General features: G+C 41.7%; 1 long non-coding RNA gene across 1 annotated transcript in view; it reads right to left on the reverse strand.

Annotated features, from left to right (window-relative positions):
• Positions 1-2171: 2171 nt before the first annotated feature.
• Positions 2172-18252, reverse strand: part of LOC141132317 (uncharacterized) — a 43397-nt gene continuing 27316 nt past the window's right edge. The window contains exons 2-3 of the long non-coding RNA XR_012242884.1: positions 4845-4925; positions 2172-2309 (exon numbers count right to left, since the gene is read on the reverse strand). This is a non-coding gene — a long non-coding RNA (uncharacterized lncRNA). The remainder of the gene's footprint in view (positions 2310-4844; positions 4926-18252) is intronic.

Raw genomic sequence — 18252 nt, forward strand, 5'->3', positions numbered from 1 at the left:
AGGAACACTCCTCCATATCTTTTGGACCTGCCCCATTTTGGAGCAATTCTGGAAGACCATCCAACATACGGCACAGAATTTCACTGAGCGCCCCATTTTGGCGGACCCAGCCTTCTTCCTACTCCATGCCTCCCACATGCCCAGTAGGGCTTATAAAAAATCTTTGATTCGTCACCTGTTTGATGCCGCCAAAGTGGTCTGAAGGTGTTGGTGGTTCCCTGCGGCTCGGACGGGCGCGTCCGCTGCCTCCATGTGCCTCCTCATCCCATTTCCCCCCCCTGCTTCCCTGCCCCCTTCTACTCTCTTACAACCTCCCTCTCCTTCCTTTAGAATCCTTCTCTTCCTTCCCTTTTCTACTTCCTACTAACATTCTTTCTCTTGTCTTCCCTTCTACGCTACCCCTCCTCTTTCCCTTTCCTTTTTTCTTGAACTATCTATTCTCGAATCTTTTTGATATGAAAATTGGAAATGGAGAGTGAAGGCCCTACCCGATTATATAGCATTACAGTATAAAGCATTTTGATTGTATATCACAGTTAAAATAATTAAAATGTTGGAATTAAGAATGTTACACTGATAGAGGCTGCGTCCTCATTCATTTTCTTTTTGTTAGAGGCTGCGTCCTCATTCATTTCCACATCTGTATGTATATGCTGTTGTACTGGAGCTTTACCCTCTTCTAAAGTTGAATAAAAATTATAATTGGAAATAAAAAAAAAGGATTGTATATATAGGATTGAATAAAGACAACATTGTCTTAGCCAGAAAATAAAACTGTCTGAACACTGAAGATGAATTATGCTCAGACCAGAATACAATGTCGATGTGTAACAAGCCTCATATTGTAAAGTGATCCAATCCAACCTACCTAGAAATGTTGTACACAAAGACTAAGCTAAGCTTATCTAATTGAATCATTTGCCTGTCCGTTGCTGACCTCTGCTTGTACAATAACACTGTACCTACACACAGTACCTCATTGACATCTGTTCTTGACTCTGCTTCTGTGTGAGAATTGCCTTTATGTAACTGCATACAGCTGGACATTCCACTGGTTGCTAAAATCTCAGCTGCTCAGACCCTTTGACACAATTAAATTATTACTTCAAATCACTACAACTTCTAAGCAAACAATGGCTGGAGCTTGACAGATGCCTTTCACTTTGTCTTATCCACTAAGAACAAAATTACACAAGCTATGGTTCACGCCAATGTTGAAGCTACCCTGCAATATGTAAATACACAAAAGTCTGCTGGCATGGAGTGGACCGATTCCCCTCCCCCCCATTTTTGACTCTCACTTCTCAAGTCCTGATCCCTTGATGTAACATCTTGAACAGTCACAAAAGCCACAAACCACAGCTTATATGTCCCCTGGGATACCCTTTTCCCCTCTCCCCTTTTTGGTCTTTCCCTTCTTGTTACCCCCTTTTGTTCACCTCTTTCTCCCCCACTTTTCTTATGCTTAATGTTTTATTTTTCTCATGGCTGTATTCACTTTTCCCTTTTGCTACTAGCTAATGTTTGTATGGTAACATAGGTAACACCTATCCTCAACTACAGTAGGAAATGGCCTATTGTTGAATGGATGTGGTCTATTTCTGAGAAATTATCTTTCCTATGCTCCTGTATGACCTATCCACCCTCCCTGCATGGAGGTCTGGTTAAACCAAACTATTTAGCAGGGGTCTTAATGTCCTATTTCTTGTACTATACTCAGAATTGTCAATAAAACTGTTTAAACAAGAAAATATCATTCTTCAATTTAGTCACAGGCCTTTCTGCTACTTTGCGGACCTCACACTACTTGTCCTGTCTTCCAGGGGTGTATGGACTTCCCATGGTCTCCAAGCAGGTACATGATAGCATTTTACTTGGCATGGCATAGAGGTCAAAGGAGAATGCTGCAACCTTGTCTGACAACAAAACTTTTGTTCAAATGCTTTCCACGGCAGTTGACATTTCCTTGTTAGGAAAAATAATATTGTATCAGTTCACAATGTTTAGAAAGATAATCACTTCAGACCATTTACTTTAAAATACCTGTGCAGGTTTATTATTATTAAAAAATATGGGTATTTTGCGTGATTTTTCAGACAGATTTTTCAAAGAGAAAAAAATGAGTTTTGGCTAATGCATCTCACCTCTTTGTTTCTGTACACAAAGGCTGAATATCACAATCATATGGCATTACCATCCCCCATTCTTGCCACTTGCTGGTGATATCTTACACTCCAAATTCCACACTGACATCATCCCACACGTTCTTGCTCTTGAAATATCAGCAAGTGTCTTGTTCCCTTAAGTACCTGGCATAAACATACAAGAATAACTGAACTGGGCTTTTTCTGAACGGTAAAGAGCAAAATGCCGAAAGCCAAAGCAACCAGTTGGAAATTAGTTTTCACTGACCTGACATCACTAAACTGAAGTTGTCTCGGTTGCTGTGGGTAACATTTCATTGCATGTCTCATACTGTCTGAATACTAAAGAAGCATTATAGCACACACATGAATGAAAAACATCAACTCCAGCTGTAAAAAAAAAAAACTGTCCTGATCTTTTTATACACATGGTGAGAATTTCTTCAGATTGTGGCTACATTTTTTTTGTATTCTATGATTCTGTTTCCAAATCTATGATTGTTTATCAGTCTAATTCAGTAAGACAGAGGTGGGTGTGCTGGAATGTCATTGGAGGAAGTGCTGTCTGCTTTATATGAAGGCCAACTAACAAAAGCAAGGAGAGATGGTTTCACATTTTCAGAACTTTAAAGAGCCTTCTGATGCCTATCAGCATCCTCTGCACACACTTCCTCGTATAGTTCATTTTGTGAGTTTAACCACAAATGTCCTAAAGGTGTCCAGACTAGTCCATAAGCATAGCTCCCAACTGTCCCTGATTTCAAGGGACTGTCTCTGATTTGGAGCAATGTCCCTCTGTCCCTCTCCCCCCTCATTTGTCCCTCATTTTGGTCTGATCTATATAGTAGGCATGTGCAATTCGTTTCGTTCCGAATTCGGTTTTTAACGAATTTCGACAAATTCGTTAATTCGGGAATATCCGAATTAACGAAAACCCGTTTAACTAATTATTTCCGAATATTCGTAAATTCGATAAAATTGGACATTCGTAAATTCAGGCATTCACACATTCGTACGTTCACAATTTACAAATGTACATTCGTACATTCGTAAATTACATTAGTAAATTAGTGAATTCGTAAATTTGTAAATTCGAAAATTCTGAAATCTGAAATAATAGTTAACTAATAATAACTTAACTATTAGTAATTACTAGTAACTTTGAAATTATAGGTATTGTAATTTCCTTTCAAATTTGGCTGTTAGTGAATGTAACACATACAAATTTATCCGAAGTTATGAATGATCTGAAAAAATGGAATGGAACGTAATGAATTAATAATAATAAATAACAATAATAATAATAATAACGTTTTATTATTATTATTTATTTTTAATTTGTTCCGTTCCATTTGTTTAGATGCAGCATTCATTTTGGATAATTCGTAACTTCGGATAAATTCGTATTTGTTACGTTCACTGACAGTCAAAATTGAAAGGAAATTACAATACCTATAATTTAATAGTTAGTTACTATTTCAGATATTTGAATTTTCGGGTTTTTGGATTTTCAAACTTCGAATTGACAAACTTCCGAATTTTCTAATTTACAAATGTACGATTTTACGAATTTACGAATGTACAGATGTAAAAATGTACGAATGAATGAATGTACGAATGAACGAATGTTCGAATTTACGAATGTACGAACGAAGGCATTTACGAATTTACGAATGAACGAATTTACGAATCGCGATCATAACGAATGACCCGAAAAACGAAAAAAAATAATAAATGAATGAAACGAAAACGAAAATGTACGAATTTTTTGGCTGTGCACATGTCTACTATATACTTATATATATAATATGCACTTTTTATCTTTCAAAAAGTGTTTCCCAGCGCTAAACCTTTCATCTAATTTCTAAATTGCTGCATTTGTAAATTTTAAAAGCCAGTATAAAGAAATAGTAGTGGTTAAAAAAAGCACTTGTGGATTTATTTAACCTTTTTTTTTGGTTAATTCTCCTTTAAGAGGGTGTGGCAGGGGGTGTGTCCTATGCCTACATACATTTGCTAGTAGGTGTCCCTCATTCCCATCTCAAAATGTTGGGAGGTATTCATAAGTGTTATCATGGTAATACAAGTCTGTGCCCCTTATAAGATTAGCGTCTGGTACATACTGTCAAATACTTCACAAGATAACAGACATTGGGTGTTTGTCTAGGAAAATAAACTGGCCTCCAAGTAAAGGCTGAAAGGCATACTATGCACCATATAAAGAAAATGAGGACTTTCAGTTGTCTTTGCACATCATTCCAACAAGAAACATCCTGACTTGATGAAGGAATGGAAGTTAAGCCTTGTGCTCTTGTCCACAACACCATGTAATTTCCAAATGAGTGTGTTACACTACACTCAACTTTACTGTGCACTACATGTGTACTATGTTTTATCTTCTCTAATATGTCTCAACATCTTTTACAACTTATCACTGCTTTTGAACTAAAATGAACAACAAAATAGAACAAACTACAAGTCACAGCCCAGCCACCAAAATTAAATATATGGTTATGACTCCGCATACTGCTACAGTAATTATATGGCCTACAGCTTCGGCAATGAAAGAACTGTGATAGCCAATGAAGAGAATTATAAGTTTACATTTAGAGGCATGGTCACATACATTTTCAGACAGGGTAATACTAGTAAATAAAACACTGTCTTTGTAAATCAGAAACATTTGGTTACTATACCCACCTGCACTAGACAGCCATTGATCCCCTTGGTTTGGTCATGCTTTCCATAGGCATGCAATTTTTGCTGGTTAAACATGGGAGACTGCAAGAGATTACATTGCAGAGCTTAAAAAATATATTATTAATATAACTATAATATAAGCAACAGAATTAGTCAAATAAAAACAAAATAACACAAACGTTACACCCAGGATATGTTAATCCAAATAGGATGCTCTATACAGACTCTGGAATCATGGAGTGTTTGTTTCAAATTCACAACAGTGCAGTAGGACAGTTTCAGAGCAAGGTACCTGTTAGTTATTGCTTCTAGTGAATATGTCACCATAGTGGTAATTAGGCCGAATGTCTTATGAAAAAAATACATGAACCGTGTTTACCTTTAGTAAAAAATAAATGTTAAAACTATCAGTCAATCCAGCAATATAGGCAGCTGAGCTATATGCAGATTTAGACTTTTCCTTCAAAGTCAAGCTTGGTCATTCCTTTTCCATCTCCTGAGCCTTTGATGTGATGAGTGAAGGTATTTAACAATAGGAAGGTTAGGCGATCAAAATGTTCCTGACAAATGGAAATGTGCCTATACCTTTAGCTACCTATATCTCTATATCTACTAAATTTTAATGTGTTTTTCACTGAAGACAACCTATGCACATGCATTGTAAACTGCTCAGGTTTGTAAAAAGTTAACTCCACTTTCGCTAAAATAGTAATATACCATATATCATTGCCATTTTGGAATTTAACATTATTGAAAATTATCTTTACAATTTAGTCTGCAGCTACTGTGATTTATTTTTATTTTAACTAACCGTTCTGTACAATAAATGTTCTTTTCCTGACGTGTGACTGGTTATTTGCTTTCCTCAAATTCTTTCCTGCAAATTACAGACAAGCCCTGCAAGAAGACCTTTATATTGGGTGAAATGCTTATTAGGGCACATCCAAATCTGACTGCATAAAAGAACTGTAAGCTTTTCTTATTACAATACTGAGGCTGCTAAGATTGATTGTTTTTTTCCTAAAAGTAGAACTAAAACATTTTTTTGGATAGAGTAAGGGAGGGTTATGTAGTGCTACCCCCATAGGAGCCAATGGATAGGATTGGTTCTCTGTTCTTTGCCATGCCCTTCACAAGAACCTCAGCCCCTTTGACACACCAGATACAAACATACAATATCATAGGAAATCGCTGAAAGTAATACTTAGTACCTAATAGTAATGCTATATCAAAGAAAATTAAACAGGTAGTAAAGGCAAACTTAATATATTGTCACCCAAAATGGTTGGTAACTAGACAAGCAGTAAATGGATTCACAACTGTCTGACAAAAAAAAAAAAGAGATCCTTTTTTTCCCTACTATATCAGTCTATGGTTGCGGGAGATGCTTTGATTATTCTTCACAACGAGGATAAACACGTGTTGGCCGGTAACTAGGGTCACTAGTGCTAGTCTGATCTGTTCCTTAATCCACTCATTCCCTGGCACAGTAAGCACAACGCATAGCTCTGGTCGACCATTTTGCTTTTGACACCATTCAACAGCTGGGTTCATGTTGACTTTTTCTGGCTTGTTATTCAGGACTGGTACTCAGAACAGACGAATACCTGGATGATCCCACGCATTTAGCGCTGCCCCCTTAGGAGCCAATAGATATGAGGGGTCCTCTGTTCTTTGCCTCTACCTTCTCAGGAACATCAGCCCCTCTGACACACCAAGTTGAGTGTACAAACATACAATGTCATCATATTACTAAAATTAATACGTACTACTCAATAGTAGTTCTATAGCAAGGAAAAAAGGCATCAAACCAAATTATCAAAGAAAACCAAACCAGGTAGTAAAGGCAAACCTAATATATTGTCAACCAAAATGGTTGGTAACCAGGTAAGCATAAAATGGATTAGCAATGGAAATAACACAATTTATCATACCACGTGATTAACAGTAAAGGCTAGACATGAGATCACATTTGGCACCCAGATCAGCATAAACATTAGTCAGGCCACCACAAGTGCAGCAGTGAGCGGTAGTGAAGTTTGTTCTACCGAGTGCTGGAACTATACTGCCAGAGCGCATTTATGGTGGCAGTGCTAGTCCTAGATCGACTGGGTATGCACAGTCGCAAAGAAAAAGAGGATGGTAGAAAAGGCAGATGAACAAATGAGGGCTTGCAAAATAATTATTAAGGGAGGAACAGTCCTTTCAGATGTTCTTCTGATGGTTATCATTGGGGCATCGTTTAAGAGCATCTTTGCACTTAAAGACAGTCCCAGTTAAACTTCATGCAGTACAGGTACAGTATAGGTATGGTATAGTCTCGGCACAGGTGCGGGGTAGATGTGGTTCAGATGTGGTAAAGGTTCAGTATAATGAGGTGTAGGGTTGGTATGTGTGCAGTCTAGGTTTGGAATAAGTGCAGTATTGGTGTGGTATGGATTGGGTACACTAGGTATCCTGCTGTCAGTGGCTCAGTCCCTGCTAGTGTTATCAGTAATCAGCAAATAGCCCTCTCGCCAGTCCACCGGGATGCTGCAGCTACCTCTCACTGAAAAAGGGAGGCCTCCTTGGTCTCCCAGTGATCAGCGGTGGGAAGCAGAGGATGAGTGGATGCTCAAGTCTCCCTGCGGCAGTGAAGCAGGTGCTGTGATGTGGGTGGTACTGCGCTGCATGCAGTTGTCATCAATCCCAGTCTCAGGTTTGGATCTTCAGTGGTATAGTTTCCCGCTGGCAAGCATTCCTGCAGGTGTTCTTTCTCCAACTCCCTTGGTGCCAAGAGAAAGAGCTTTCCTGGTCAGTTGTCAGAAACCATGAAATCAGATCGAGATAGAAGTACAGTTAAATCACACTTGTTTAATAATAAAAGTAAAAGAACAAACGTAGTCAAAACATAACCAAAGTTCAGTAACCGGAACGGATAGTCAGCCAAGCCAGAAGTCAGGGATCAAAGTAGTGGAACGGCAAGCAGGATCCGGAGCCAGAAGGGATGTCAGCAAAGCCAGTCTTTAAACAGGAATGCAGGAGATGTTTCTTGTGATGTTGACCAAGGCGAAGGCAGAGCTCCTCTGGACTGGATTGCTTAAGTAGGCAAGAGCAGGATATCAACAGCTAAGTAACTTTGGAGAGAGATGGGAGCTGGCAATTAGCCGACAGCTGAGCGGCCAGCACAGAGAAGGAAGAGCTGAGCCCAGCCCTGACAGTACCCCCTCCTCAACGACCCCTCCCCCTCGGAGGACCACCAGGCTTGAGGGAAAACATCTATGGAAATCACGGAGGAGGACAGGGGCATGTACGTCCAAGGATGAGACCCAAGAGCGTTCCTCTGGACCGTACCCTTTCCAATGAACCAGGTACTGTATGCGCCCACAGAACCTACGAGAGTTAACAATGGACTGTACTTCACACTCCTCATGAAGTGCGAACTTCAGTGAGGGAACACAAAGTCGGAGATTGCGAGATAACAGCCACACCCTGTCCCCAACCTAGTAGGAAGGCGCAGGCAGACGTCTGTGGTCAGCATGGAGTCTGTACCTATCATTAGCATGACGCAAAGTCTCCTGAGCCCAAGTGGAATGAAGACCACGGAGATGCTCTTCTAATGCAGGAATACTCTGCGAAACAAACGAGTCAGGCAACATGGAAAGTTGGAAACCATAATTCGCCATAAACGGGGACAATCGGGAAGCAGAATTCAAGGCACTGTTGTGAGCAAACTCTGCCCACGGTAACAGGTCTGACCAGTTGTTATGATGGTCAGAAATATAGCAACGTAGGAAGGACTGACTGTCTCGTTCTGTGGCCCCATTAGACTGCGGGTGATACACAGAGGAAAAAGCAAGCTGAATTCCCAACTGTGCACAAAAGGCTCACCAGAACCAGGACACAAACCGACTACCCCTGTCCAAGACAATCACCTTGGGTAGCCCTTGGGTAGCCCATGTAAGCGAAAGATCTCCCAAGCAAAAATGGAAGCCAGTTCCTTAGAAGTGGGCAACTTCTTAAGTGGAATACGACACATCTTTGAGAACCGGTTAACCACCATAAAGATAACTGTGTTGCCCTGGGAGTTGGGTAACTCCACAATGAAATCCATAGACAGGTGGGTCCAAGGCCTCTCTCCATTGGGTATGGGTCGTAGGAGGCCCACTGGAAGGTGTCGTGGAGTCTTTGAGCACACACGGAAAAGGCAGCTACAAAGGCAGTTACATCAGCACGTAGACTAGGCCACCAGAATTGTTGGAAAATGGCCCAAACAAGCTGATTCTTCCCAGGGTGGCCAGCTTCCTTGGTAAGTCTGGAGCAGGGCAGTACGGAGACTCTCTGGGACAAAGCAGCGGTCACAAGGTTTCTCAGGAGGAGCATGGACCTGAGCAGCAAGAATTTTGTCACCCAAAGGAGAAGTGAGACTGGTGCGAACCGTAGCCAGAATATGATCAGGAGGAATCACAGGAACTGGAACCAACTCCAAGTTAGAAGTGGAGGAAAATTGTCATTGCCCTTACATTCTTAGTACAGGGTAAAAATGAGACAATGTAATTGAAACTTGACAAGAAAAGAGCCCATCACACCCTTCTGGCAGAGAGGCGCTTAGCCTCAGACAAGAATGTGAGGTTCTTATGGTCAGTAAGAATGAGAACCGGCACAGTGGTACCTTCGAGGAGATGTCTTGATTCTTTCAGATCTAAAATGATCGCCAATAGCTCTCTGTCACCAATCTCGTAATTGCACTCTGCAGGTGACAATTTCTTGGAAAAGTAGCCACAAGGATGCATAGCACTCTCAGAGGTAGGATGTTGAGACAGAAGGGTGCCAACACCAGTCTCAGAAGCATCAACCTCAAGGATAAATGGTAACGTAGGATCAGGATGTGCCAACACAGGAGCAGAAACAAAGGCAGCCTTGAGACTCTCAAAGGTCTTAACGGACTCTGGAGACCAACTCTGTGGGTTACCGTCCTTTCTGGTCATATCATTCAGGGGCCTGACTAGAGACGAGAAGTTACAAATAAACTTCTGATAATAGTTGGCAAAACCCAGGAAACGCTGCAGAGGACATAAACCCACGGATCAGGGCCACTGTAGGACTACTGAAAGTTTCTCTGGATCCATCAAAAAACCATCAGTGGAAATGACATAGTCTAGGGATTTAACCTGTTCATGATGGAACTCGCACTTCTCCAGTTTACAATAGAGATTGTTCTCTCTTAGTTTCTGAAGCACACAACAGACATCTGTGTGGAGGCTCTGCAGGGACTTGTAAAATATGAGGATATCATCGGTATAAACCACCACACATACCTGCAACAAATCTCAGAGGACATTGTTAATAAATTCCTTGAAAACTGCCGGGGTGTTACAAAGGCCAAAAGGCATTACGAGGTACTCATAATGGCCTGTTCTGGTATTAAACACAGTTTTCCACTCGTCGCTCTCCTTAATCCTCACGAGATTGTATGCCCCTCTCAAATCAAGCTTTGTGAAAACCATTGCTCGAGAAAACCATTACTTAAGACGGTCAAATAACTCCATAATCAACGGAATCGGATAGGCATTCTTAATCTTGAAATGATTGAGACCGCTATAATCAATACAAGGTCTCAGTTCACCACTCTTCTTCTTCACAAAGAAGAAACCAGCACCAGCAGGAGATGAGGATTTGTGGCTGAAACCTCGAGAAAGTGTGCCTGCAACATACTCCTCCATGGCCTCATCCTCCAATACCGACAAAGGGGGTATGGCACCAGGTTGAAGGTCATTTGCGCAATTATACTGCCGGTGTGGAGGCAGACCTTTGTCATAGACATCGCACAAATCGCGGTACTCCTCCAGCAGGGAGGAGAGTGAAGAGGTGCACAGGAACCTTGGCTACCTTCTGGAAGCATGTCTCACTGCATTGTGGTGACCAGGAGAGAACCTCTGCATGGAGCCAATCAAAAGAGGGGTTGCGCCTCTGTAACCAAAGATAACCAATAACCAGTGGAAACTTAGGTGAGGAAATAACTTGGAATTGGATTATCTCATGGTGAAGAGCCCCTATGGCCATGGACAATGAAAGCGTCTCATGAGTCACATGGGCAGGCTGTAGAGGTCTCCCGTCAAGAGCCTCAATAGCAAGTGAAGTGTCATGCAGCTGCAGCGGAATCGAGTGCTTCGATACAAAGGCAGCATCAATGAACAGGCCTGCAGCCCCAGAGTCGATTAGAGCCTGTATCTCGACGGACGACTCAGCCCAAGAAAGGGTGACTGAAACCAGGGGCTTATCCTCCTAGATAACTGGGGATGAAACAACGCCACCTAAGGTCTGTCCATGACAGGACCTCAAGGTTCAAGCGTTCCCTGGACGGGTAGGACAAGACTTCAAAAAGTGATTGGCCACAATAAAGGCACAATCTCTCCCTCCTCCTAAAGGTTCTCTCATCCGCAGAGAGACACATGAAACCCAAGTGCATGAGTTCACCTTCACTGCCCGACTCGGTACCAGGAGGCATGGGAGGTGAGGGAGGCATGGGTGGGACTGCAAAGCTCGGAGACAAATGTACAGGAGGCTTCCGCAAGTGCTCCTTAAAAGAGAGTCTTTCTCTGAGTCTGGAGTCAATGAGGATGGCAAATGTGATCAACTTCTCCAGCTCAGTGGTTATATCTCGGGCCGCTATCTCATCCTTGATAGTATCTGAGAGACCATGAGAAAAAGCAGCCACGAGGACCTCATTGTTCCACGCAACCTCTGCTGCCAGAGTACGGAATTCAATGGTGTAGTCGGCAACAGTTCTCGTACTCTGTTCGATGGACATGAGGCACTTGGCAGCAGAAGCCGAGCGTGCCGGACCATCAAATACCCTTTTAAACAAAGCCACAAGCTCAGGGTAACTCAAGACAACAGGTTTTTGCGTCACCCATAGAGGGTTTGCCTAGGCCAAGGCTCTCTCAGAAAGCAAAGATATCACGAAACCTACTTTGCTTCTATCTGTGGGAAATGCCTGGGGCAGCATCTCAAAGTATATCTCAACCTGGTTGAGAAACCCTCTGCATTGGACTGGACTGCCCCCAAATCACTGGGGAAGCGGAGTGGAACCAGACATACCTCTTATAGAGGTAATACTCGAGGAGGGTGCCTGCACAGAGACTGGAACAGCAGCAGGGTTGGCCTGTAACATAGGTTGTATCGGGGCGGCCACAGTGGGAGATTCCAGGTGAGCTGTGCGACTCAGGAGCATTTGTAACGCCATGGCGAACTGATCCATGCGGTGATCCAGTTCATTCAATATGGAAACAATATTACCAACAAGTGGATTGACTGCATCTTCTGAATTCATGGTCTTCGCCTACTGTCAGAAACCATGAAATCATACCGAGACAAAAATACAGTTAAATCACACTTGTTTAATAATAAAAGTAAAAGAACAAACATAGTCAAAACATAACCAAAGTTCAGTAACCAGAGCGGATAGCCAAGCCAGAAGTCAGGGATCAAAGTAGTGAAACAGCAAGCAGGATCTGGAGCCAGAAGGGATGTCAGCAAAGCCAGTCTTTAAACAGGAACGCAGGAGATGTTTCTTGTGATGTTGACCAAGGCGACGGCAGAGCTCCTCTGGACTGGAGGGCTTAAGTAGGCAGGACTGACGAGCAGGATATCAACAACAGCTGAGTAACTGTGGAGAGAGATGGGAGCTGGCAATTAGCCGACAGCTGAGCGACCAGCTCAGAGAAGGAATGGCTGAGCCCAGCCTTGACAACAGTTTAATAAAAATCATCTCTCCACTCCTCCTACTGCACAGTGCCTATTGGAATTTATATTGTAAGACATCTATTCATCCCATTATATGGCTGCTGACTCAAACTACAACTCCCAGGATTCTTAGTGCTCTGCATTGAAGTCTAAGGGCTTGATTGACTTTATCTCTCCCCCTGCTGGCCAGAGGTGAATAGTGCAGCATAACATTAGTGTCTCAGCAGAGGGAGAGAAGAATAAAAGGTAATGTCTTCTCCCAGCAGATTGTTTTTTTTTTTTTTTGCGCCATCTGCTTCCTATTGGGGAGATTACCCTTTACTTCCTGTCCCATAGCCAAAACAGGGAGTGAGAGGAAATCCCTCCATAGTGAGGAAATACCTGGTTGTCACCAGGGTCACCAGAACTAATGTCACCATTGGAAGATTTTCCCTCCATTCCTTTTCTGGTGACAACCCAAAATTTGAGATTTTATTTCACTTTCACTCTTGGTGATACCATTCACCAGGACAAATAGGAAGGTCTCACTAATGGGGCACATAGAGCAATAAAACCTGTCAGGAGTTCTAATCCCTTTCCACTATATCCAAAACAAAAAAATGCCTTTAGTTACAGTCTGGTCCATAAATATTGGGACATCGACACAATTCTAATCTTTTTGGCTCTATACACCACCACAATGGATTTGAAATGAAACGAACAAGATGTGCTTTAACTGCAGACTTTCAGCTTTAATTTGAGGGTATTTACATCCAAATCAGGTGAACAGTGTAAGAATTACAACAGTTTGTATATGTGCCTGTAATGGGACAGATTAACAATCATCCATCAAACTTTCACTTTTTAATACTTGGTTGCAAATCCTTTGCAGTCAATTACAGCCTGAAGTCTGGAACGTATAGACATCACAAGACGCTGGGTTTCATCCCTGGTGATGCTCTGCCAGGCCTCTACTGCAACGGTCTTCAGTTCCTGCTTGTTCTTGGGGCATTTTCCCTTCAGTTTTGTCTTCAGCAAGTGAAATGCATGCTCAGTCGGATTCAGGTCAGGTGATTGACTTGGCCATTGCATAACATTCCACTTCTTTCCCTTAGAAAACTCTTTGGTTCCTTTCGCAGTATGCTTTGGGTCATTGTCCATCTGCACTGTGAAGCGCCGTCCAATGAGTTCCGAAGCATTTTGCTGAATATGAGCAGATAATATTGCCCAAAACACTTCAGAATTCATCCTGCTGCTTTTGTCAGCAGTCACATCATCAATAAATACAAGAGAACCAGTTCCATTGGCAGCCATACATGCCCACGCCATGACACTACCACCACCATGCTTCACTGATGAGGTGGTATGCTTTGGATCATGAGCAGTTCCTTTCCTTCTCCAAACTCTTCTCTTCCCATCACTCTGGTACAAGTTGATCTTGGTCTCATCTGTCCATAGGATGTTGTTCCAGAACTGTGAAGGCTTTTTTAGATGTTGTTTGGCAAACTCTAATCTGGCCTTCCTGTTTTTGAGGCTCACCAATGGTTTACATCTTGTGGTGAACCCTCTGTATTCACTCTGGTGAAGTCTCCTCCTGATTGTTGACTTTGACACACATACCCCTACCTCCTGGAGAGTGTTCTTCATCTGGCCAACTGTTGTGAAGGGTGTTTTCTTCACCAGGGAAAGAATTCTTCGGTCATCCACCACAGTTGTTTTCCGTGGTCTTCCGGGTCTTTTGGTGTTGCTGAGCTCACCGGTGCATTCTTTCTTTTTAAGGATGTTCCAAACAGTTAATTTGGGCACACCTAATGTTTTTGCTATCTCTCTGATGGGTTTGTTTTGTTTTTTCAGCCTAATGATGGCTTGCTTCACTGATAGTGACAGCTCTTTTGATTTCATATTGAGAGTTGACACAGATTAACAGATTCCAAATGCAAATAGCACACTTGAAATTAACTCTGGACCTTTTATCTGCTCCTTGTAAATGGGATAATGAGGGAATAACACACACCTGACCATGGAACAGCTGAGCAGCCAATTGTCCCATTACTTTTGGTCCCTTAAAAAGTGAGAGGCACATATACAAACTGTTGTAATTCCTACACCGTTCACCTGATTTGGATATAAATACCCTCAAATTAAAGCTGAAAGTCTGCAGTTAAAGCACATCTTGTTGGTTTCATGTCAAATCCATTGTGGTGGTATATAGAGCCAAAAAGATTAGAAATGTGTCAATGTCCCAATATTTATGGACCTGACTGTATACTTTAATAAACGTGGAGTTACTGTTTAAGCTTTGGGAAGCAAGTATCCTGACCTTCAATGCTGTTAACAACCTGTAATTTGTTATCTGTTTTCCTAACCTGTTAAGGAATTAGCTTGTCTTCTGGTATCTAATAAGGATCCTGGTAAAAATGAATTGGTCTGTGGTTTTTGATTATCATTTTTCTGCGACCTGACCTGCTTTGATGCTGCTGCAATTGCTATATCTGACTGTGCCTGTACCATGGTCTGTAGTTTGGATTTTGCCTTTCAACATGAATGAGAATTTTGCTTGGTTTCATGTCTGCGACATGGAGGTGTCACAAAGCCAAATCCAACCATTCTTGCAAAGGGGCAAGCGTGAATAAAGAATCCTTTTATTCAGTGTCTTACACTGGTGACAGAGAATATTCAACCTTTTCTAAGACAACTGAATTGGAGCATAGTTGTTGATCAGTTCCTTCATTTTATGTTCTCCACTAAAAGAATTTGATTGTTTGTCATTGCCAGGATGGTCAGCTTCTTCTTTCTTGATCAACAGAAATAGTACTTGATATTAAAGTATAGCTACTGGTGCTAAGTAAAGCTGAAAAGTTCCTATCAAGCATTAGACTTCTAAATTGGAATTTATATTTACAAGGAGCTTTAGTTACATATTCTAAAAGTGTACCCCAAGAGATATGCTTATAGAATGTGCAGGTGGCCTATTCAGAACAATGGGCTATGACCCTTTTACCAACCATTATGGTAGTTTTTATTTATTTGACAGCCACTGATTTCTGTCAAAATAACCCCCTTCTGCATTTCTGCTTTCAGAATGTGTAACTGTTCATGGCTTACTACCTCAATAGTTCATTGACTAAACCACTCATCATTAAAAAATTCCTGTATTGTATCAGTTCTCCATAAGAGGATTGTGTAAAAAGATACATTCTTTTACCCTTCGCTGTCATTTGGAACCTTGTATAAACTTCTGAAATCAGCCTATGGTATGACACTACCACCATGGTAGTAGATTCAAGATTAATGGAAGAAAGTGGTAAATTAACTACTACTATTTGAATTACATTGGCCTCTGTTTCAGCTTAAATTTAATTGCAGGTTATTTTAAAGCTAAACTTCATTGAAAGCTGTTTAATTTGGATATAGCATGTAAGGACAAAAATAAAAACACATATTAAGAACAGTAAGGAAGGGTTATAATGTCTGACAACTTTTATGGCTTTCTTACCTTGCTTCCTGTACACTCCTCCTATATATTGGAAGGGGGTTTCACAGGAACAATAATAGAGGGAAAATCTCTCTAATGTGGTCGTAGACCACAATAAAATCCTAACAGAAATGTTAGCTCTTCCCCAATGTATACTATACAAAATATTTTTTGTTAGGGACTGGTGTTAAAATTACCTAAAATTTACCTTACCTCCATTTACTGTACTAGCACCCAACCTCACGAAAAATTGCCAGTTAAAAGCTTAAATAATAGCAGTAAAAGAAAGAATGCTTTCTCCAAATTCTATCAACTCATCTAGTATTCTTATATAACTCTCTTCTTCAGGGCGAGTCCCCCAATCAGCAATTCTTACACTCTTATATCACAGTTATACCTAGACCGGACAAAGATCCGTCGCTTCCAGATAACTACAGGCCGATAGCACTTTTAAACTCAGATTATAAGCTATTCACAAAAAGTTTGGCTAACCGCCTTTCCCATTTTTTGACAAAACTGATCGATAGATAACAATACCAGGTGCACTATTGACCTCATTGATATGTTGAATAAAGTACGTAGACCTGCTTTGATCCTCAGCCTCAACGCCCAAAAGGCATTTGATAGATTAATTTGGCCCTACATGTTTGCCACCTTCACTAAATTTGGTTTCCATGGTCCCTTCATCTCGGCCCTACTCTAAACCCTCTACTCCAACCCTTCATCCCATGTCCAAATGGCTTCTTTCACGTCCTGATCCTTTCCAATGACTAATGGCACTAGACAGGGTTGCCCTCTCTCCCCACTTCTTTTCATTCTATGCCTAGAACCCCTAGCAGAGGCTCTAAGATTCCATCCTGACATCCGAGGAGTCCCTATGCATCACAAGGAATGTAAACTATCTCTACAGTATTTGAGGACGATGTACTTCTGACTCTTACCAACCTACATATGTCCCTCCCATCCCTGCATGCTTTATTATCCCAGTTTAGCTTTCTATCTGGATACAAAATTAACACATCTAAAACAGAAGCCCTACCGCTACATATACCACCTGCAGACCTTCTATCGCTCCAAAACTCTTACCCCTATTGCTGATGCACCTCATCTCTCAAGTACCTGGGTGTACAAATCACGCCATCGTACTCATCCCTATATTCAGCCACTTATATCCCCCTGTTCAAGGACATCAAGGCCATGCTGTCTCGATGGAATCCCCTCCCAATATCCTGGGTAGGTAGGATTAATGTGTTGAAAATGACAGTTATGCCAAAACTACTGTATTTTTTTTAAACCCTGCCTATTCTTATGGCCCAATTAAAATTTATTAAACAATGGTTTCCCAGAAGCCATGGAGGACTAGGAGCCCCAGACGTTTACAAATATTACCTGGCCTCCCACCTTCATGCAGTGGTGGCCTGGTCCAGTTTAAGGCTGCTGAATAGGTGGACAGAGATAGACATGGGTTCTCTGTTTCCGGCTCATCCCTGCTCTCTTGTATGGTCACCTGCATTATTTTCAGAACCCAAACTCCCTAGCCTCTGTTTGGACCCTCTGTTGTTTTCACTGAAGATATGGCACTCAGCTCACGCCAAATTATCCCTCTCATCCCCGTGCCCCCCTGTCTCTAATGTAATACTTAATCCCTTAATTTCCGACAGCCTATCCCACCCCCGAATGTTCCCTTGGGCACAGGCTGGTCTGTTCCAACTTCTTCACTTTGTACACCCGATCACATGTAAATTTTGCCCTTTTGTAGACTTCCAATCTAGATTTCAGATCCCGAAACATATGTCATATTCATATCTCCAAATAACCCACTACTTCTCAACTCTCTCCCCATCCATTACCCTTTCCAAACCAACAACTTTTAAACTCATCTGTTCCCAGGGCCCCTACCAAATGCGACTAATATCTGCTTTATACCAATTGTTTCAGGAGACCCTTCCACTTTCTGTAGACTCCCACTCCTACATGTGCAAATGGACTCAAATTATACAACAACCAATCTCCCTCCAACAGCGGGCCAAAATATGGACCTCAACTTCCAAAACATCCATATGTGTGGCGCAGAGAGATACAGCAGTTAAAGTGTTATTTTTTTGGTATAGGACCCCCGAGGTATTACATCATTTTGATCCCTCCCTCTCCCCCCTCTGTTGGAGATGTGGTAAAACTCACTAACATATCTTCTGGCAGTGTGAATTGATTGTTCCTTTCTTGTCCATG

The sequence above is a fragment of the Aquarana catesbeiana genome, linkage group LG03 (assembly GCF_042186555.1).
Source record: "Aquarana catesbeiana isolate 2022-GZ linkage group LG03, ASM4218655v1, whole genome shotgun sequence".
Taxonomy (NCBI): domain Eukaryota; kingdom Metazoa; phylum Chordata; class Amphibia; order Anura; family Ranidae; genus Aquarana; species Aquarana catesbeiana.